Raw genomic sequence first — 23,638 nt, 5'->3', positions numbered from 1 at the left:
CAAAGAACTCAAATCAGCATACTATATTGATACAGCCACGTTAATATTTGTAGCAGTGCAATTCACAATAGCTAAGATATGGAACCAGCCTAGGTGCCCATCAGTAGATGAATGGATTAAGAAAATGTGGTATATAGACACAATGGAGTTTTACTCATTCATAAGGAATGAAATCATGGTATTTGCTGGAAAATGGATAGAACCAGAGAACATTATGTTGCGTGAAATAAGCCAGAATCAGAAAATCAAGAATCAAATGTTCTGTTTCATATGAGCAAGCTAGAACAAATAAGGGGGTAAGGGTGGGGGTCAGATATCATAAAGACAGAGGAAGACCAGCAGAGTAAAGGAGATTGAGGGGGAGGGAAAAGGGAGGAAATACAGAATAAATTGACAAAATTACACTGTGTGCATGTATAAATATACCACAGTGAGTTCCACTTTTATGTATAAGTATAAAGCACAATTTAAAATAAACAAATGAGTGAAAGGTAGAACAGTAGAGTAGGAAAAGGAAGATAGGGGAGGAAGAAGGGGAGAGAAAGGGAGAGGGAGGGCACCTGGGACTGAAATGGAGTAAATTAAATTACATGCATGAATGATTTGGTCAAAATGAACCCAACTATTATGTGCAACTATAATGCACCAGTGATAGAAAAAAGAAAAATTAAGAATCACACACACACACACACACACACACACAAATTTAGGAATACAGATTCAAAATAATTTTGGTTAAGAACTTGAAAGAACTGTTTTTATTTCTTCTAGTAATGTAGATAATGGTTCTAGTTCCAGTCTTGTTCATGTTCCTATTCCATTTTACAAACTTCTATTTTAGGATTTTTTTCTTAAATTTCACAAAAATTTTCTCAGGGTCTTTGAGATTTATTTTGCTTAAAATTTAGTGGGTCATTTCAACTTGAAAACTTATATTTTTTGAGTTTGGAAAAACTTTTTGGTTAATTCTTTCAGTCATTCCTGTATTTAACTCCTATTAAAAGTTAGAATTTCTTTTTCCTTTTATGTATATTCAAGAATTTCAACTGGGTGCAGTGGTAACATGCCTGTAATCCCAGCAACTTGGGAGGCTGAGGCAGGAGGATCGCAAGTCCAAGGCCAGCCTCAACTGTTTTGCAAGACACTGCCTCAAAAAAAAAATTAAAAAAAAAAAAGAACTGGGATGTAGCTCAGTGGTGAAGAAACTTTGGGTTCAATCTCCAGTATCAAAACATAATTCCTTAAATCAATCTTACATAGAACTAATATGTATTTCATCCAAATATATTCTTCTATTCAAATTCACCTTTTAATTTTTAAATAATTCCACTTTTAATTTTAAAGTTTTCCTTGTTTTATGAATGATATATTATCTTGAGTCTCTTTGAGGATATTAATTATATGAATTCAGGAAACGTCTTGTTTGCTATAATAATTCTGTTTTCTTGGAGTTGGTTCTTTCATTGAATTCGGTGTTTCTCTTTCGGGGTGCTTTCTTGTCAAATATATTTCAGATTCTTAGTTATATGATTATCATTTTATTTGAGAATTCCTGTTCATCTCTTGGTGGGTTAAAGGAGCTTTCCCACAGTGATTGGGGGGTGGATAGAGAAGGCTGTCAAGTGTTCTTCTGTGGTGGATTGTCATCTCCAGTGGAATCTTTCAGTCCCTCTGGAGGTCACTGGTTCTCCCGAAAGCTTCACAGGCTTTTCAGTGCCTTAGCCTGGACCACACTGGGAAGAGAGGGAGGCTAATAGCCCAGGATCCATTTTTTTTATGCATCATTTGGTGATTGCCCAGGGCCCTCTCCCACGTATGTCCACCAATTTCAAGTTTGGAATGTCACAGAAACCGCTCTAAGCTCACCACAGTGCTCTGCTGCATGTGATCACAGCTCTTTCTGGTAATCTGTGTCTTTCTGCTTTCTCTCTGGAATCCTTCAAAGCTTCTCACTTGTTGATGGCCACTCTTCTTTTGTTCTTCAGTGTTATTTCCAATTTATTTTCTATTAAAGTTGTTTCTGGATTCCTGTGGTCTGCTGGCAATTTCTAGGTTATGTTATTCAACACAGTAGCCAATAGCCACATGAGGCTATTCAAATTGAAATTGAATAAAATTAGATAAAACTTGTCTCAGTCACCCCATTCCAAGTGCTTCATGACCATATGTGGCTAGTGCCTGCACAGTGGACAGCATAGACAGAGAAAAGTGTGTCGTACAGAAAGTTCTATTGGACAGCACTGCTCTTGAGTTTCTTCCTCTGAAAAAACGAAGAAGTCCCCAAATTCATTTTGGAATGATAAAAGAATAGCGTATACTAAGCATGCTTTGAACACATAGCAGGGGTCTCACTTGATACTAGCTGATCATTCATCCCATAGTAAGTGAATGGATGCTAAAATTCAACTGACTGTTCCTGCCTCACTCCCCTAGGAAAGCCAGAAATGAGTAAAGCATTGAGGAACAGGTCACGAAGGAGACCAGGCAAGAGAGTAAGGGGGCACAGTGAGGGAAATCGAAACATACAGGCCTTGAAACATTGCCTTTATATCCAAAATCAGAAAGAAGTGGGATCTAAACTATAAACCGTGTTTATTTACTCCTCACAATAACTTTGTCAAGAACACATTATTATCTTTCCCCCCATTGCACTCATTGCATCAGTGAGTAATGAAATAAGTGGAACTCATGAAAACCAAGTAAATGCCACAAGGCCACATAGTTGAGTCCACAGCAAGTCAGTGGCAATGTTAGATTAGAATCCACTCCTCCTCTTCTTCATTCCCCTAGAATAACTAAAAATTAGAAAGTCTTTGGGAAGTACACATCACAAAGGTGACAAAGAAATGTAAACCCAGATTTAACTCCAAAGCTCTTCTACAACATTGGTTGTAAATTTGATCACAGTCCTCACGGTAAACATTTTTGGGCAATACACACACATGTTTGCATGTATATATTTATATATGTACTTACTTATAAATTATAAGGATATTTCTGTAGTTTTATGTACATTATGAAACATTCTAAACTGTGCACTAAAAAGGTTAAAAATAAATATAATAAAAGTCCTGATTTTTTCCCTTATGCTTTATTATCTTGCATATTCCCTAAAATGCTGCCCACCCTCTCCCCAACTTTGGAAACCACTGCTCTAAGTTATGCTGAATAAAAGAAGGAATATTTTATAGAAGAACTTGCAGGCTGAGGAAGCTCAGCTTCCATCTGCTCATCCAAACCACTCTTAAAAGAAACATAATTGGACTATAATATATTCAATGCCGGCCACATTTTCAGAGTTACTAGGGCCTCTCACTGTTTCTACGCACCAGTGATCTGACATTTGTCATTGGTTCTTATTTCAAAAAGAGAACTAACTCTATCCTACCATTCAAAGGTTGCTCCTGGCTATGTGTCTCATCTAGGAAAGGCACAGAAATGGGCAAAGCTACTCCTAAGCCCATCAAGATAGTTCTTTTATTTATTTATTTATTCACAAGAAATAAAAACAAATATCATCATCTTTACTGAAATAAACTGAGGCTTAATGAACCAAATATCTTACCTATTCACATCAGCCAGATTTTTAAAATTAGTGTTCTTATTTCTGTGGCCATTTGTCACTTTCTAGGATAACAGCATTCCTTACATAATGCTTCTCAGCTTAACTGTCCCAAGTTTAATTCTCTCTTGGGTTTGAGATCTCGCTTCTCTTTTAGTCCCTTTATCTCAGTTTTTCTCTCTCTCCTGACCAGAGAGAGGAGAAAGATAAAGAACCTGGCTCAAGAGGGTTGGTCACACAACTAGTAAATGATAAAGCCAGGACGTGAACCCAGGTTCTGTACTCCAGAGCCCATGCTTTGATGGAAATTTTAGCTCATCTAGTGTTATTATATAAATGGCAAAGAGTATGCTTTGGTCTGAGCATCTGCACAGCCAAAGCACCAACTCAACTTCATCTTGCTCTGAGAGATTAGCAGGGCTTTACAGAAATAGTCCCTTGGGTTCAGGAGAGGCTGTTCTTTTACTACTCAAATCAGTACAAACATTTAGAAGCCCAGAGCAGTACAAGCTCCTGAGGTGGCTATCACAGACCAGCAAAGTAATAAATGCAAATCAACTCACAGAGGCTTGAAGGTGAAAAAGCAGGACCAACTTAGGAGATACTTCCATGGATCGAGTAGAGACTTTATACTGGTCACCTGTGTCAACAACAGATGTTAAACATCTTTTGAGTTCAGCCCTTTTTATTCCTGCTCCTCCTCTTGCCTTGGTTCAAATGTCTTGCTAGACTTTTCCAGAAGCCCCCTACCCAGTTTCCCTACCTCTCTCTAATCTGGCACCACTACCAGAATCTTTTGAAGCAGCTGATGACCTCTGTTGGTACCCATTAGATTGATATCGTGCTCAAATTTTGACACGGCATTCAAGTTTCTTCATCTTACTCCAAATTAACTTTCCAACTTCTTCTCCCCCTCTCCTTTCCTTTATCCTATCTTCCAAGCTCTTCAGTCTAATCTCTCTTCTCCAAAAATAGCCAGCGCTTTCATGCCTCTCTGCTTTGCTCATGTTCCGTCCTCTGCCTGGAATGTTCTCCACCTCCTTGACCTCCTTCCTCTCCTGAAATCTTCCTCATCCTTCAATAAGCAGCTCACATGCTGCCTCTTCAGTGAGGGCCTCCACCCCTGCTCTTTCCAGGTAGGATGCGCCACTCTCTGCCTGGGTTCCCAAATCATTCTCTTTACACTTATTATAGGGAACTTCAGCTGGTTGTTCACAGGTTTCTTGGGCTCATTAAATGATAAATTACCTAGAGACAATGAGAATCTTATTTATGTGTGAGTCCTCTGGTTTGACACCTGATGGCATTTGAAATCTTTTGTTTGAATTTATTTTCATATCTGAGTAATTTGGGGAGAGCAAAATTCCTATTATATATAAGATAGAGTATCAGGAGATAAAGCACAACCTCAGTAAAAAAAATAACATTTTTGATTTAAAAATATAGTCATTTCATTTTTAAAATATTGAAATAAAGATAGATGCCTTTTTTATTATGGTTGGAAGACTTTTATTAACTTTACCAAGAAGTCCATTCTGTGCTGATAGTAGAAATAATACTGGATTAGAATGGACAGTGGGAGGTAACTGGTCTTAGCTTTGCTGTTAACTACCTGTGTGCCTTTTCTAGTTTCTTTACTTATGGAATACTCATGCTATATGAAATGACTTCTAAGGTGTCTTCTAATTTCATGATTCTTATTTTCCAATTAGGCATACTAAATTTTTATTACCCTTTGAGTGTGAATGGCCTTTTTTCAACAAGAGCAAATAGTCTATTACAAAAATACTTGTGGCCCATGATGGCCCTATTACATAAAATTTGGGCATATGAAGGGTACAAGATACCTTAGGAAATAAGAGCTCTTGACACATGGAAAACAAAAACAAACAAAACAGCCAACCAACAAACCTCTCCTTAATGATAAAACCTCAGGGCTCTGCTCCTTTGAAGTTGGAAAGCCACAGACCAGGAGAAAAGGTTTCAGAAAGATTAGTTGATCTACTGGGTTCATGAAGATGGAAAAGAGAGTAAAGTGGTCAGGTCAGACCTGAAGATAGTTTCAATAGTAAGAAGATGATGCTTGGATGTTGAATTTAAAACTTAGGTCTTGTCTGGTGCAGTGGTGTATGCCTGTAATCTCACAAATGGGGAGACTGAGGCAGGAGGATCACAAATTTGAGGCCAGCTTCAGCAACTTAGTGAGGCCCTAAGAAACTTTGTCAGATTCTGTCTCAAAAATAAAATCAAAGGGCCTGGATATGTGACTCAGTAGTAATTGAGTTCCCAGCACTGAATGAATGAATAAATGCCAGGTCTTTAGGGAAAGCAGAATCCAAACTGACGTGGGTCCAAAGAGTATTAGAATCTTCAAAGTGGTGTGTGCCACTGTGTCACTGACTCCTACCAGATACCATGACAATCCCCTTCATATAAGAAGAAAACAGAAAGCCCTCCAACATTTCAAAATGATGTTCTCTTTTCTTAAAGATAGTCTTTTTTTTTTCAGGAAAATTTTAGATTCACAGCAAAATTGAGTGGAAGATATAGAATTCTCATGTATCCCTTACCCTCTCCCCCCGCACACACATATCCTCCCTCAGTATCAGCATTCAGTGCCAGAGGGGTCCATTTGTTATAGTCAGTGAACCCACAGTGATACATCATCACCACCCAAAGTTCATAGTTTATATTAGACTTCACTCATTTTCTCTTCCCACCCTTGTATGGAGGATGGAACCCAGGGCCTCACACATGCTAAGCAAGCATCTACCACTGAGGTGTATCCTCAGCCCTTTTTGTTTTATTTTTAAAACAAGAGTTTTGCTAAGTTGCTAAGATTGGGCTTGACTTGTGGTTCTCCTGTGTCAGCTTCCCAAGTAACTGAGATTGCAGACATGTGCCTCTGCACCTGGTTTAGAGTTCACTCTTTCTGTTGTTTATTCTGTGGGTTTTGACAAGCATATAAGAACATGTATCCACCACTGCAATATCATACAGACTAGTTTCTTTGACTTAAAAAATCCTTTGTGCTCTATCTATTCATTTCTTCCTCCCCACTAACCCCTGGCAACCATTCATCTTTTTACCCTCTTCAAAAATATTGTTCCTTTTCCAGAATGTCTTGTAGTTGGAGTCATATAGTATGTAGCCATTCCAGATTGCCTTCTCCCACTTAGTAGGTCTTCTCCTGGCTTGATAGCTCATTTCTTTTCAGTGCTGAAAATTTTTCCATTGTCTGGATGCGCCATAAATCATTTATCCATTCCACTATTGAAGGACATCTTAGTTGCTTTCAGGCTTGGGAAATTAGAAATAAAACTGCTATAAATATTTATGTACACATTTTATTTGGACATAACTCACTTGTGTAAATACAAAATAGCTCAAATACGGGATCATATGGTAAGAGTAGACTAATTTTGCAAGAAACTGTCTTCCTGTTGGCAATATCATTTTGTATTTCTGTCATCAGTAAGTGAAACTTCTTGTTGCACTATATCCTCATCAGCTGTTGGTGTTGTCAGTGTTTTAGATTTTGTCCATTTTAATGCATTTGTAGTGGTATCTCCTTGCTATTTGAGTTTGCAGTTTCCTAATGACATATAATATTGAGCATCTTTTCACATTCTAATTGTTTATCTATATATCTTTGGTGAACTATTGGTCAGATGTCTTTTTTAAAATATTTTTTAGTTGTACAGGGACACAATGCCTTTATTTTTATTTATTTTATTTTTATGTGGTGCTGAGAATCAAACCCAGTGCCTCACCTGCACTAGGCAAGAACTCTACCACTGGGCAACAACCCCAGCCCCTGGTCAGGTGTCTTTTGTCCACTTTTTTAACTGGGTTTTTTTGTTTTATGATTGTTAAGTTTGAAGGGTTGTGTATTTTGAATCACAGACGTTTACCAGATAGGTGTTTTACAAACATTTTATCCAATTTGAGGGTTGACTTATCATTCTCTTGACAGTTGTTTTTCTCTTTATTATGTTTTTATTAGTAAATTATAGTTATATATAATTGTGGAATTCATTTTGACATAATCATACATGCATGGAATATAATTTGCTCCATTTGAGTCCCCAGAACTTCATCTTTCCCTCCCCTTCTCCCAGCCCCTGAACCCCTACCTCTAATCTGCTAGTCTTCTTTCTATGTATTCCTTACCTTTTTTTAAATTTTGTACTGAAGATTGAACCCAGAAGCACTTTACCATTGAGCTACATCCTCAACAGGATCTTGCTAAGTTGTTTAGGGCCTCATTAAGTTGCTGAGGGTGGCCTCAAACTTGTGACCTTTCTGCATCAGCCTCCCAAATTGTGGGATATTTATTCTTTTTAAAGTTGTGCTTTATAAAGATACATAGAGGCAGAATTCACCATGGTATATTCATATGTGTACATAGCATAATTTGGTCAGTTTCATTCCTCAGTTCCTCCCTTTTTTCATCCCTCCTCCTTTCCCCTCAATTCCCTTCCTCTACTCCACTGATCTCCCTTCTGTCTTCATGGGGTTACCCCCACACCACCTTTTGTTCTCTTATTTTGTTCTAGCTTCTGCATATGAGAGAAAACCTTCAACCCTTGACTTTCTGAGTCTGGATTATTTTACTTAGCATGAAGTTCTCCAGTTCCTTCCATTTACCAGCAACCATAATTTCATTCTTCTTTATGGCTGAGAAAAAAATTCCATTGTGTATATATACAGTCTTTTCTTTTTCCATTCGTTTGTTGATGGGACCCTGGACTTGTTTCATAACTTGACTCTTGTGAATTGCACTTCTATAAACATTAATGTGCCTATTAAGGAGCCTTGTTAAGAAAGCCAATATGTTGGAGTATCAGCTCTGTGTTTTTTTCTAGAAGTTACAAAGTTTCTGGTCTAATTCCTAGGTCTTTGATGGATTTGAAGTTGAATTTTGTACAAGATGAAAGATAAGGCTCTCTTTTCATTCTTCTGCATATGGACATCCAGTTTTCCTGCTTCATTTGTTTAAAAGGCTATCTTTTCTTCAACATATTTTTGATATCTTTGTTGAGTATCAGATTACTGTTAACTATGTGTGTTTTTCTCTCTATCTTCTATTCCATTGGTTTATATGTTATTTATTTATTTATTTATTTATTTATTTGTTTGTTTGTTTGTTTATATGCCAGGATCATGCTGGTTTCTCTACTATAGCTCTGTAGTACAATTTGGGGTCCTATATTGTGATGCTTTCAGCATTGATCTTCTTGCTCAATATTGCTTTGGCTATTCTGATCTTTTTTTTTGTTGTTGTTCTAAATAAATTTTAGGACTGTTTTAGTTTTGTAAAGAATGTCATTGGTATTTTAATTGAATATGCGCAATACTTTTGATAAAATGATCATTTTGACAGTATTGATTCTGCCTATTCAAGAACATGGGAGGTCTTTTTATCTTTTAAAGTCCTCTTCATTTTTTTCCTTGAAGTGTTCTATAGTTTTCAATTACTCCTTTAGTTAAAGACTCCCAAATATTTTGTTTTTTTTTCCTTTGAGATTACAATGAATAGAATAGTTTTCCTGATTTCTTTGTCAGCAGGTTCATTATTGGTATATAGAAAAGCTATTGATCATTGTATGTTGATCCTATATTCTGTTACTTTATTGAAATCTTTTATCAGTGCTTAAAGTCTTCTTGTGGTGGTTTTGGATCTAGATATAGGATCATGTCATTAACAAACAGACTAGTTTAACTCTTTTCCTATTTATGTTCTTTTAATTTTCTTCTCTTGTCTGATTAACTCTGGCTAGTTTCAAGAGTGGTAAGAGTAGACATCTTTGTCTAGTTCCTGATTTTGAAAAAGGAAATGCTTTCAGGTTTTCTCCCTAATTCAGTATGAAGTTGGCTCTAGGGTTTTTTTTGTATACAGCTTTGTAATATTGACTTAAGTTTCTGCTATACCTAGTTTCTCCATTATATATATATATATATATAGCTGGTAATTGAACCCAGGGCCTTGTGCATGCAAGGGAAGCACTTTATCAACTGAGCTATATCCCCAGCATTTTTATCATGCATAGGTGCTGAATTTTTTCAAAGGATTTTTCTGATAATTTGGAAAGTGTCTGCTGATAGGTCCTCAAGTTCACTGATTGTTTTCTCAGCTGTATCCAGTCTACTAAGGGGCCATCAAACAATTCTTATCCTTAGTTCTATTTATGTGGTAAATTACATTTATTGATTTGCATATGTTGAATCAACCTTTCATCCATGGGATGAAAACCACTTGATCATGGTATACCATCTTTTTAATGTGTTTTGAGTGTAGTTTGATAATATTTTATTAAGGATTTTTGCACCTACATTCATCAGGGATATTGGTCTTTTTCCTTGATGTGTCTTCGTCTGGTTCATGTATCAGAGTGATACTGGTTTCATAAAATAAATTTGGGAATGTTCCTTCTCTAATTTATTAAATAATTTAAGAAAGATTGGCATTAATAATTTTTTAAAAGTTTGGTAGAACTCAGCTGAGAATCCTTCTGATCCTGGACTTTTCTTTGTTGGAAGGCTTTTAATTGCTGTTTCAATCTTTCATTGCTTGAAACTGGTCTTTTTAGATTTTCTATATACTCATGGTTCAATTAGGGTAGGTCCTGTGTGTCTATAAGTTTGTCTTATATTCTATAAGAATATACTATCTATCAGTATATTCTAGATGTTTCTGCTTTTTGAAGTATAAATTTAAAAACAATTTCTGTTGGGAGTCGCCCCGGCTCCAAAGACTAAGTTCCCCATCCCCTCCAGAAGAGCCATCCAATGGTGAGCTCTACTGGCTCACATGATCCTTACCCACCAATCAGACTAGCCCTGCTGACTCAAATGATCCTTACCCACCAATCAGAAAGCACCCCATGCCAACTGTCAAACCCTTCAACCATTAAACTGTCATAACTGTCAAACCACCCCCAGCTCTATAAATATGCAGAGCTGTTCCTCAATAAACGGGCATTTTCTCCGATGATGAGGAGCCTTGTTAGTTCTTTCAGGTACAGTGATGTCACCTGCTTCACTCTTCTTGCTAAGGAATGCTTTAGCTATTTGGGTCTCTTAGATCCTGCAATTCTCAGAGATCTGTTTAACTTCTGCGAGTGCTCAAAAAAGTGGAAGGAGATCCCCTATGTTGAGGCTTTTTCTCTTCTTTGTTCTCACCCCGACCTATCCGGCAGATGAACCCCCTCTCTACTGACCACCCCCTTCGGCTCCATCTAGCCCCTCAGGTGCTCCCTCTGACTCAGCCAACAGTTCCTTTGCTCCCCCGAGACATTCTTTCTAAATTCAATATGACCGACAATCAACATCTGGGCTCCTGGCATCAGTCAGGCCCCAGAATCGGCCTGTTCATCTTTTCTGGCCCTTTTGGCAGAAGACTGGCTATTCTGCTCCATTTGTGAAGCTGACATGAAACACCATACTAAAAAAGACCCCTTACCTACAAACCTGATTGACCCGATTGTATGGGATACCCCACCCCCTCCACCATTTCCTGCCCACCAGTTAACATTCATCTCAAAGAACCTAACACCTTCCCCAATCAGGCTCAATACCCCCTGTCCACAAAAGCTCTTCTGAGCCTACAACCTATTATTCAGGACCTTCTTAGCAAGGGGTGCCTACTTTCTGCTCATTCCCCTTACTCCCATACTAGCCGTAAAAAAAGCCCAATGGGTCCTATCACTTAGTTCAGGACCTACGACTCATCAACACCTCCATTAGGCCCATACATCCTTTGGTTCCCAAAGAGGGGGGAATGGTGGGAGTCGCCCCAGCTCCAAAGACTAACTTCCCCATCCTCCCGAGAAGAGCTGTCCAATGGTGAGCCCTGCTGGCTCACATGATCCTTACCCACCAATCAGACTAGTCCTGCTGACTCACATGATCCTTACCCACCAATCAGAAAGATCAGATCCTTACCCATGCCAACTGTCAAACCCTTCAACCATTAAACTGTCATAACTGTTAAACCACCCCGGTTCTATAAATATGCAGAGCTGTTCCTCAATAAATGGGCATTTTCTCCGACGACGACAAGCCTTGTTAGTTCTTTCAGTTTCCACCTTGGATTTCAGAAGTATTGGTGGTGATATATTCTTTTTCATCTCTAATTTTGTTAATTTGGGTCTTTTCTCTCTTTTGGTTACTTTGACTATGTGGTTATCAATCTTGTTTTTATCTTTTCAAAGAACCAAATCTTTGTTATATCGATCCTTTGTATTTTTTTATTCTAAATTTCATTAATTTTAGCTTTGATCATAATTATTTCCTGTCTTCTACTAATTTTGGAATTAGTTTGTTCTTCCTTTTCTAGGACCTTGAAATGTAATTATATTATTTATTTAGGATCTTTCTATTTTTTAAATGTAGGTACTCAATGCTATAAAGTTTCCTACTACAACTACCTTCATACTGTCCTAGAGATTTTGGTATGTTGTATCTCTGTTCTCATTTGTTTCTAAGAATTTTATTTTTCCCCAATTTTATCTCTAACCCATTGCTCATTCAAAAATGTATTTTAATCTCCAGGTTTAATATTATTTCTGTTTTTTATCTTATTATTGATTTCTAATTTCATTCTATTATGATCTAAGAGAATACAAGGAATTATCTCTATGTTTTTAATTTGCTAAAACTTTTTTTGTGTCCTAAAATATGGTCTATTTTAGAGAAGGTTCCATGTGCAGCTGAGTAGAGAGTGAATTCTGTTGTTAATGAATGAGATATCCTATAGGTATTTGTTAGGTCCATATGATTAAGAGTATTTTTTAGTTTTTTACTTAGTTTATGTCTGGATGACCTATCTATTGGTGAGAGAGATGTGTTAAAAGCACCCTGTGTTACTGTATTGGTGTCTGTTTGATTCTTTACATTTAGTAGAGATTGTTTTATGTACCTAGACACACCACGATTAGGGTCATAAATATTTACTATCTACAATTATTATATCTTGTTGGATAATTCCTTTAACCAGTATTGTCTCTTCTGATTAATTTTGGTTTTACTCTACTTTGTCAGATATTAGAATGGCTACTCTTACTTGTTTTCAGCCTCCATTTGCATGTTATTTTTTTTATTTTTTCACCTACAGTCTGGGGATGTCTATACCTGTAAGGAGAGTCTCATAATCAGCATATGGTTGGGCTCTGTTTTTTTAGTCCATTCTGCCAATCTTTTTTTTTTTTTGATTAAATAGTTTGAACCATTTACATTTCATGTTGTTATAGATATGATTTTTGTTTCCTGTCATTTTGGCATATTTTCAATGCTTACTTCAGATGTGATTCTCCTTTATTTGACTATTATTCTGTTAGATTCATCTATATATTGACTCTGATATCTATTTTTGACAGTTTATTTTGAAGAAATTTTACAGTTTCTTTTTCAGAACACTATATAGCAGTTTTTCCAATTTTTAGTAGACCTGCTCAAATAAAATTCTACTTTTCTGTTGCTTTTGTGGAAATCTCACTTACCCAGAAATTTCTTTCCATCCAGTAATAGGCTTTGTTTTATAGATATTTCATTCACTTAGGAATTAGTAGGAATAGAATTTAAGAAATCAAATTTGTTATAATTTGGAACATGTTTCAATTATTCATTGAGGGGGTATGTTGGGGTTAGCAAATTTCAGCCCTACTTCTGAAACCTACTTTTGTATTGTCATAGACTAAAAGATTTCAACTAATGTCCCATAAACCCTCAGAAGACAAAATTCATTTTTTACTGAGTATACCCACTGTTATGGCAGGGTCTATCAAATGGAATGTGGACTACATAGATGATGAGACACTGTGTCAGTGAGGAACAGTTTCTTATGATGATTAACTGGAACATAAGAAAGATCTCCTGTTTCCTAAAAGATGGGAAGACTTTACCTCATGACTGTTTGAGAGGAAAGCGGTCAGGGTAATAAGGAGCTCTGGTCACAGGATAACAGTGCTGCAAAGGGGCCAAGTGTGTGTGACAGCTGTGGATCTTTTTATAGATGTAGATCCTTTTATAGATGCTGAGATATGATGCTAAGAGTTGTGGTATGGTTATTGTTGACTTATTTGGTGAAGTTTCAAGTCTATTAATTCCTTCTAGTGAATAATCCCCCCAGTACTAGAATTTGAACAATAGTCAAAGAACTCTCAGACATTATGGAACCAGTAGAGGTAGATCACAAAATTTTATGGCCATGAGACCTTGTAATATTTTTAGTTTGCAGAGAAAGTCTACATTATGTATATACTTTGCTGAATGTGTAAGAATAAGAGTGAGTTCGAGTTTCTTTTAAAGAACTTTCCTTGTAGATTCTAAGCTAAAATTAAATGTCATGCTCTGTTGTGGTAATTGGGAAGAAATATTGAAAATGAACATCAAATTCTACAGAGAGATAATCTTAAATATATGCTATGTGAGACACAGCTCAAGGAACCAAACATAGGAACTCAGAGAAGAATTAATGATGGTTGAAAAGTGAAAAATTATAGAAAATCTCCAAATATCTGATGAACTGTCTTACATAAAGAGGGAGTAAATTTGTTCCAAGATAAAGAAGAACTAAGATTAGTGAGGGTAGAATGGCAGACAGGCTGATATTGTATCAATGTAAAAGAAAATCTTTGAGCTGTATTAATAAGGTATATCATTTTTCATTTTATGGTGATGATAGAAAATGAAATAATTTTTACAGTCTGCTATAAATAAAGGAAATCTAATGGCTCCCACCTGCCTGAAGGCTGAGATGATTAATATCTTGGAAACCTATATCCCATTCCCAGTACAGTGATTGGGGTCAGTGATCTCCAAAAAAAAGTAAAGCCCCCACCACAGGAAACTTTTAAATATAATCTGTAGACAACCTGGTGAGGCATCGTAATGGGAAAAAAACACTTTAATATATACATATAATTTTATATATATATATATATATGTATATATATATATATATATATATACACACACACATATTCTCTCTCTCTCTCTCTCTCTCTCTCTCTCTCTCTCTCTCTCTCTCTCTTATTGTACAGTTAATGCAACTTAACAAATTCATGGACTTGCATAACTACCAGCACATTCAAGGTACAGAGCAAGCTCCACCACCACTCAAAATTCTGTTGTGCTTTCTGTTGAAGTCACATCCACTCCCATTTGTAACCTTGAGCAACCAGTAATCTGTCCTCCATCCCAACTGCTTTGCCTTTTCCAGAATTTCATATCAATAGAAAGATAATATTCAGCTTTTTGAATCAGTTTTCTTTCACTTAACATAGAATATTCCAGATTTATCCATGTTGTTGACTCATGTGTGTTTACTTTTGTTGCTGAGCAGTATTTGATTTATGCATCTACCACAGTATCCATTCATTCACCAGTTGCAGAATATTTAGGGGACTCGTGGCTTCTAGCGAGGGATTTAAAGAATTTGGAAGTTATCACTTCATCCAACAATAAGTAAAAAGCTGAACAAACTAAAATCAATAACTCCTCCTGGTTCCATCTGAGAATGATATCACAGGAAAAGCTGCTGCATTCCAATTGTAAAGACAGGAAGGTAGATTAAAATAACACGCTTTACTGGAGCAGAAACTAATGAGAGAAAACTCTGGGAACCAGTAATGAGTTAATTTAACTAGAGTACATCCTATTAGACTTTCAACAACAAATTATAAGGCATACTAATAGGCATAAAAAACAGAGTTTGAGGAAACTGAATAAACATCAGAACCAGGATCAGTTACAGCAGAGATGTTGGACTTATCAGACTAGAGATTTAAAATAACTATGATTCATATGCCAAGGGCACTAATGGAAAAGGTAGACAATATGTCAATATGTAAGAACAGATTGGTAATGTGGGGGAGGCTGACTAGCATGTGACTATGTCTGTCTTCCCTTCTGATTGGTGCAGCATTGTAGGTCAATCCAGATGATAACCCCAATTTTTAGAGTGCAAGCGACTGTGTCTTTGTGCATAGGTGTGCCTTCCTACATCCCCATGGGTGGAACTAGGCTCACCTGTTCCTTTGTAATATTACCCCTTGCCCTGTTTGGGATAGAATGTTCCATGGAAATACCCTTTGTGTGTCTCCTTCTCTTACACTGCCCTTGGGTGTGGCCTACTTAGATGTCAGTCAACCTGCTGACAGCAGACATCATGAAGCTAGACTCAGCCCCCTGAAACCTGACCCTTTGCCTCATTTGAATAGCTTCTCCTCAATAAAAGGGGTCAGCGTGTGTGTATGTGTTCTCTCTCTCTCTCTCTCTTCTGCGGACCCTTAAGGTCAGAGGAGCCATCACAGCACCCCCCAAAGAAAAAGGTATTTCTGTCTCTTGTGTGGTTATTTCGCACAACCCAATTAGCCCAGTTCCCTTGGAGTGACCCCTGAGTGTTTTAGTCTTGAGAAACCTGGCAATAATGTAAGCAGAAAGATGGAAATTCTAGGAAAGAATCAAAAACAAATGTTAAAAATTGAAAAAAAATAACCCATTGTAATAGAAATGAAGAATATCTTTGATAGGTCCCTTAGTAGACTATATACAGCTGGGGAAGCAGTCAATGAACTTGAGGACCTGTCAATAGAAACTTCCCAAACTGAAAAGCAGAGAAAAAAATGACTGGAAATAAATGGAGCAGAATATGCTAGAACTATGTGACAATGACAAAATTGTTCAATTACACAAAATAAGAATGCCAGGAGGAAGAGAGAGAAAGGAAATAAGAAATACTTGAAGTACTAATGACAAAATTTCCCAAAATTAGACACAAAAGCACAGATACAAGAACTCAGAGAACATCAAGCAAGATAAATGGATTGTTACTTGGTTTGTTTCTGACTTGAGGGCAATTATTAATAAATATGGCACAAATGTTTGTACATAGAATTTTTTTAAACATGACTTTCATTTTTTAAAGGTAAATACCTGAGTTAAATGCCTGTATAATATGATAAGTTCATTTTCAGCTTTATAAGAAACTACCAATTTATATTCTAGTGTCTGTGCATTCCCACAAGTTATGAGTGAGTTCCAGTTGCTTTGCATCCTCACTAGCACTTGGTATGGCCAATTTTGTTTTTGTTTTTGTTTTTCTTCAATTTTATCCATCCTAATAGATGTGTAATGGTGTTTTTAGTGTGATTTTCATTTGTATTTCTCTAGTGAATTATGATGTTGAACATCTTTATGTACTAATTTAACATCATATATATCTTCTTGAGTAAAGCGATCAGATATTTTGTTCATTTAGAAAATTGGGCTGTTGTTGAGTTTTTGAGAGTTTCTAAGTAGTTGAATTACAAGTTCTACATCAGATTGTGATTTGCATGTATTTTTTCCCAGTCTGTGACTGGTGTTTTCATTTTTTAGAGTGCCTCTTATGAGGGCAATTTTTTCATTAGGATGAATTCTGGTTTAACAGTATTTTATTTCATGGATCATGCCTTGGGCGTAGTATGTAGGACTTTTTTGCATAACTCAAAGCAGCAAAATTTTCTCTTGTCTTTTTCTAAATGTTTGACAGGTTTACATTTTATATTTAGGGATATTATTGCTATTGATTTCATTTTTATATGTGATGTGAGGTGTAGGTTGAGGTTCATGTTTGTTGTGTGCATGGATACTCAACTATTCTAGCACTACTTGACGAAAAGACTAGCTTTTCTCCATTGAGTTGCCTTTGTACTGTTGTACAAAAATCAATTGACCATATTTGCATAAGTCTATTTCTGGACTCTCTGTTCCATTCTGTTGACTCTTGGTCCTACTAAAAACTTCTGGAGAATGCTAAATTTTTTGTGTGTGCTATTGAGCCCGTTCAATGAGTTTTTCTTTCCCATGGGGTTCTTTTTTATAGTTTCTGTTATTCTGATGGGAACTTCTCTATTTCCAATCATTTCGATAGTGTTCACCCTTACACCTGGATCATCTTCAATTTGTTTTAGTTTGGTATCTGTTAATTGTCCTTTCCTTTGAGAATTGGGCATATTTTCTTTCTTTCTTATTCTTTTTCTTCTTTTTTTTTTCTTACAAGTCAAGTAACTTCCTAGAATTTTGAATAATATGCTGTGAGAATTCTAGGTCCTATTAAAATCCTCTGAATACTGTTAATTTATGTTGGGTTAGTGAGTTGTAATCTGAGGATTTGTTATTTTAACAGGCAATCAGCCTGATTAGGTTCATACCGGGAGTTGTATCTTACCATCTGAAGGCTGGTGGTTTTAACATCAAAGCCAAGAGTTAAAAAAAGGAAAGAAAACCCCTGTAAGTTCACTGTAGTACCAATTGTTCTTTTGGTTGTCACTTTTGTGTTCCGTCAAGAGGTATTATTGTCATCAGTGAACAGATAGCTTACAATGGACTTACTCTGTCTTAACTAGCACCAGAAGTTCTTTAATAATTTAAATGCTGGATGAAGATTCTCTTAGATCATTGTTCTTCAAACCTAGCAACATATCAGAATTGCCTAGGAATCTTTTAAAAATAGAGATTCAAGAACTCTGCCCTAGACTCATTTCTGAGAATGGGAGCCCACGAATCTGTAGAAGATGCTTTCTTGGTGTTTCTGATACTATCAACATGGCACTGGCTCAGGTGCCCAAAGTTAGGGTTGAATTTGGAAATTTAGGAGCCCCTAGATGAGGTGATCTCCGTCATTCAGAATATCTCATTCACAAAGCTTCTTGTCAAGAAGGTGCCAGTCTATTCACTGTCCTCAGATTTACAGCTGAAGCTCAAGATCATATAGGTCATCTCAAAAAAAAAATGTTCTAGAGGACAAAAAAATATAGAACTGGTAAGCAAAGTCAAGATATTAAAACCAACAGGAGGGTGGACAGACTCCTGATCTGTGAGATTAAATTTCATAGAAGTAACAACTTCTTGCAATAATAGCAGCAATAAAATCTAAATCTGTTTTATGTTATATTAGCTGAGAGGAATATTGTGCATTGAAGTCTGAGGATTAGTGGTTTAATCATTAGAGTCTCCTTTTCCCCTGGGATCAGCCTTTTCCCATGTATTTGATAAAATTCTTTTTGTTAAGTGCAATTTCTGCTTATGTGCTCTGAATCACTAGTGCATTTGAACTTACTTTTCATGAAACATTATTTCTGAGACACCTCCGAAATCATCTCCTTGAGATCACCTTGTAACAACAGAGGAGGAATCCAGTTCTGAGAGATTAAGTGCCTTATTTAGGGAGAGCTGGGATTAGAAGCCAGATTTCAGCTCATAGACCATGCACTGAGCTAAGTCAAGTGAGATCTTGGATGCAGAATCTCCTGGCATTGTAAATGAGCTGGGGCAGAGAGGTGCAGTATGTAGTGGCTGAGCTCCATATGTGCATTTGTAAAGGGCAGTTTGACCTAAGATGATTCAGCCCCTGGATTTGCAGCTTTGAAAGTACAGGCAACTAAAATGACCCACAGCTTGCAAAGTGCCAACTTGCTGGCTCATTCTATTCTCTGGGCTCTGGAAAGTGAGTGGCTTCTGGGTATCTCTGGAATCCCCCTCCTCCATTTCCTCTCAAAAGTACCACATGGTATTGTATAGTCAGGTTTTAATTAGGAAAGCAGAACCACCATGAGTTATGAAGTAAGAGAAGGCTTTTTTAAAAAATAGGAATTAGACTTTACACAATTGTGGGAGGGGCTAGAGAAGGGAAGGTTTGAAAGGCAAGTTGAAGGACCAGAGGAGTCATGAACCAGCCAATCTGAGAAGTATGCCCAGCCATCCAAGAGGGGCTGGTAGTAGAGAAATAACAAATTTTCTGGTGATAGGGCAGCAGAGCCCGTGTTCAGGAAGAGGAGGTGGACAAGAAGAGGAAGACAGCAATGTCAAGCTGGAGCCTCTGGGTATGTGTATGTCACTGCATCAAATTGTAATAACCCCAGAGAGTAATAGTAGTTGCTTCACTTTTCTTTCGACACCTACTGCAAATTCCTCATTGGACCAATTTAGAATCACAAGCATAGCATAAAGAGTTTTTTTAAATGTTGTTCAAACTTAAGCAACTTGATCTAGAATAAATCAACACAGGTAGAGAGCCCGAAATAGCAATAGCTGTCACGCCTTGGGATTAGTGCTATGAAGTGCCGTTCCCATTTGTCATGCACAACCTGGAATCAGCCTGTTTCTTCAGTCTCTAAATGAGTAGTAGCTCCCAGATGACTGGGCTCTAGAGTGTGAAGTGGTGGAATCAGCATAGACTTTGTCACCAGGCATGTTTGCACTCCCATGCTGGCCCTGTGCTTTCCTGTGTGATTGAGATGTAATCCTCTCACTTTCTGAAATTAGAGTCCTCAAAGTGGGGCTGATGATAAATACCTCATAATTTTGTTTTGCAGTTGGTATAATAGTAGATTCTCAATAAAAATGATTCCTTATGTCTCCCAAGTCCTTCTCTTCCCCTAGAACACATCCTGTTTTTCAAATACCTTTGTGCAGAAATGCTCTTATTGTCCAAGTGTTGAATTTTGATTAAAAAATAAGGTATATAATTTATATTCAGCATTCCTGATATTCCATCATGGTCACAGATACCCTGCATTAAGAAGCTTTGTTTTGTGTGTACAGAGAGAGAGCCACTGATTGCCAAGGGAAGCACCTGACATGAATTTATGGCCCTTTCCCCCATGGGAGAGGAAGGGAGCTCTCCTTGAATGGTTAGTTAGACACCAACTGGTTTGGAATGGTTTATAAAAGTGAGTTTGGTGACCTGAGTTCCTCTGGAACCCTTCAGTTTTCCAATGTCAGAAGATAGATATTTATCCCGAGGGTAGAAAAACAAGGCAACTAGAAGCTGTTATCAAAGTTGGAAACCAAGAGCCATAACAAATGAGATTAAAAAGAATAACATTCTGAGCCATTAATTGTAGGAGAATATAGACTTATACATTTAGTAGCCCCTGGATGCTGGATGGTTTAAGTGTTGGTTGAATTTGAACAAAACAATTATGTTCATGAATTTCTGAAACTTGAACAAAAAGGTTATATTCAATGTATTTTGTTCAGGAATTGGGGAAATGTATATTATAATTTTAGAAAGATTGTAATCCATAGTAATTGAAATGAATGCTTTTCATTCAGGATAAACTTTTAGGAGAGTCACTTATGGAGGATTTTTTTAAACAAAGTAGGATGATAGACATTGTTTTGTACAACACAGTGTTCCTTGTGTATAAAAACAAAATAAATACTTTATAAATAGAATTCAACATAAGGGTTCTCTTCTGCTTATTAGGGGATTATATCCCTATAAATCTATCATAAATTGAAAATACTGTAAATTGAAAATGCACTTAATTTTCCTAATCCCTGCCAAATACTATAGCTTAGCAACACAGTACAGTGCAGGGCGCCAGTTGTTTACCCTTGGAATCTCATCACTGAGTGGAACTGTGGCTTGCTGCATTGCACACCATCTCAAGAAAGTATCATACAGCTTGTCACTAACCCAGGAAAAAAAATCAAGACTCAAGTATGGTTTCTACTGAATGTGTAATGCTTTCATACCGTAAGAAAGTGAAAAAGTCATTAAGCCATAGCATTGTAAATTGAAGATTATCTGTATAAAGTGTCTTTCAAAAATGTTGTTGATCTACTGGAGGAAACTGATAATATATTCCCTACCTATATTTTTCTACAAAATGTTGACAATCATGACAAGTCCTCATTTAGCTACTGATGCAATTGAGAAAATCATTGACTGAGTTCACTCAAGTGGGACATTGAGATGTAAAACCACTCCTTTAAAAGTCAATTATGAGATTGATTGATGTTTTTTTTTTCAACCCAAAGTAATGACATGGTTTTCTTTGAGCTTGTCTTTTATTTTAGACCCTCAAGATTTGAAAACTACCTGTCGTTGATAAATACTGTAAAGAATCAGCAGTCAACCCACATGCTCTTATATAATTAATAGGATTGCTCAGACAGCTTATCTGCTTTAAGTTCTGAAAATCTCTTTATCCTTTATCTGCAGGAACACTAATCACTTGAAAAGGACAAGGATGAAGGAATTTGCTTTAAAGTAGGTTTAGAATTTTTTTTTTTTTTTTTTTTTTTTTTTGCATCAATTCTGTTGCTCTCATTTCCTTCTCTTATTTCAACTATTTCCCCTTCAGGTATTTGAAATGGTGTTTTACATCACTGGAACATAAGTGAGTTACTTGCATTTTCTGGAGAGATAAGAATTTCTGAAGTCCTCCTCTGTTTACTCTTTTATTGGGCCCAGGGTGCAGGAGTTAACTGATTTGAAAACTGGGAAGTGTTGGTCCTGGATTTTCCTCTGTGATCTGGTTAAGTCTTTTAATTGTCGGTCACAGAAATGACTGGCTGCTTTAAGCAAAAGATATTTATTGGAAGGATAGCAAAGGTTCAGAGAATTAGAAAATAGCAAAAACTCAGGTGTGAATATGGGCAGATGCCTTTGTGGAAGCTGCAAAGTAGGAACCCCAGCTACAGAAATAGAATGCAAGACCACCATGAAATGGAGCATCCAATTCCAGGGAGATTGGTTTGAGCGGAACACAAAGATCATTCTTGCGAGGCACTGGTTGGGCCCCCAGTTACAGTCTACTGTGCTGTATCCAGTGTGGAAAATGAAATTCCTGAAGAGGAAATGAAGAAGCGATTTGGGAAAAGAAATCGCATGCTGGGTAGATAACTTTGCCCTCTACTGTGCTATTACCCGCATCTTTACAGTTGCTTCCAACTGTAAAAATGAATGGAATGTTCTTTCATTTAAGTCTTTGGGGTTAGTTACCATGTCCCAGTGATGTTTCCTTCTATGAATGCCTATAAAACCAATGAACAATAACAGAAAAAACAGAAAGAAGATGTTTGTGGACACTGGTGGATTATGTGGCTGTACTTGTTATCTATTGCTACTTAACAGTATTACCACAAACAGCATCTTAAAACAGCATTCCTGTATTATCTCACCATTTCTGTGAGTCAGGAGTCTGGGCAGGGCCTAGACCCTAGGTCCTTGGCTTAGTGTCTCACAAGGCTACGATCATGGTGGCAGTTGTTGCTGTTATCTCACCTAAGGCTTGATTTCAGGAAAGATCTGCTCTAAGCTTACTCAGGTTATTGGCAGATTTCCATTCTTGGAGCTAATGGTGGGACTTGAGATTTCAGTCTCTTGCTGGTTGCTGGCAGTACGCAGTCTTCAGCTCCAACAGGCTGCTCACAGTCCATGACCATGGGTTCTCTCACATAATTTGATTCCTTGAAGCCAGCAAGGGACAGAGACTCCAGTGGGTCAGTTTCTATAACTCATCTAATGCAATCACACAACCACACAATCATACACCCCTACCACTTGTACTATAGCCTATTGATAAGAAGCAAGCCAGGTCCCACCCATACTCACAAGAAGGGGATCACACGAGGGTGAGGACCTAGAAGGTGGTGATCGAGGGGAAGCCTCACAAATCTGTCAGAGAGGAAGACTGGGTGGGACAGATAGCATTGCTGCCTCAGCATCTAACATACCTTCTTTCTTCCTGTGCATCTGATTTCTCCCAAAGAGGTTTCTTCACATAGAGAATTGATGAAGGGAACAGAACAGAACCTTGACCTCTATCCTCTCTAGTTGCCAAAGGAGGGGGAATGAGAGCCCCCACCTCCTCAGAGCCATAGCTACAGAAGCAGAATGGCCTTGCATTATTTCTGTAGTTGGGTTGGTGTTTCTTATTGTTCTGTATGAAATTAAACCTAGTAGCTCTATTGAGCTCTTTTGTCTATATAGACCACTGGCAACTTCTCTTTATTGCATGGAAAGGCTTAATCTTTTCATGTCTTTCTTAACTAAGTACCTTAAAAGCAGGGGCCATTTAGCTGGGTATGGTGGCACATACCTGGAATCCTAGCTAGTACTTGAGAGGCTGAGGCAGAATGATTACAAGTTTAAGGCAACAATGATACCCTGTCTTAAATAAATAAAAAGGGCTGGAGATGCAGCACAGTGGTAGAGTGCCTCTGGATTCAGACCCCAGTAACTAACATACACACACACACACACACATATACACAACCCTGCCCAGGAAAGGCTCT

At 37.2% G+C, this 23,638-nt stretch overlaps 1 long non-coding RNA gene across 8 annotated transcripts in view; it reads left to right on the top strand.

The window, feature by feature from the left end:
* The first annotated feature begins 4,569 nt into the window (after window positions 1–4,569).
* LOC124088645 (uncharacterized) overlaps window positions 4,570–23,638 on the top strand; it is an 82,749-nt gene continuing 63,680 nt past the window's right edge. For all 8 annotated transcript variants that reach the window (XR_009226151.1, XR_009226146.1, XR_009226153.1 and 5 more), the window contains exon 1: window positions 4,570–4,698. This is a non-coding gene — a long non-coding RNA (uncharacterized LOC124088645). The remainder of the gene's footprint in view (window positions 4,699–23,638) is intronic.

The sequence above is a fragment of the Marmota monax genome, unplaced genomic scaffold (genome assembly GCF_021218885.2).
Source record: "Marmota monax isolate L192 unplaced genomic scaffold, Marmota_monax_Labrador192_F-V1.1 WCK01_AAM20220418_F8-fsc00061, whole genome shotgun sequence".
In the NCBI taxonomy this organism is placed as follows: domain Eukaryota; kingdom Metazoa; phylum Chordata; class Mammalia; order Rodentia; family Sciuridae; genus Marmota; species Marmota monax.
Note: the sequence above shows the minus strand (reverse complement) of the source record. Positions and strands in the feature narration are given on the sequence as shown.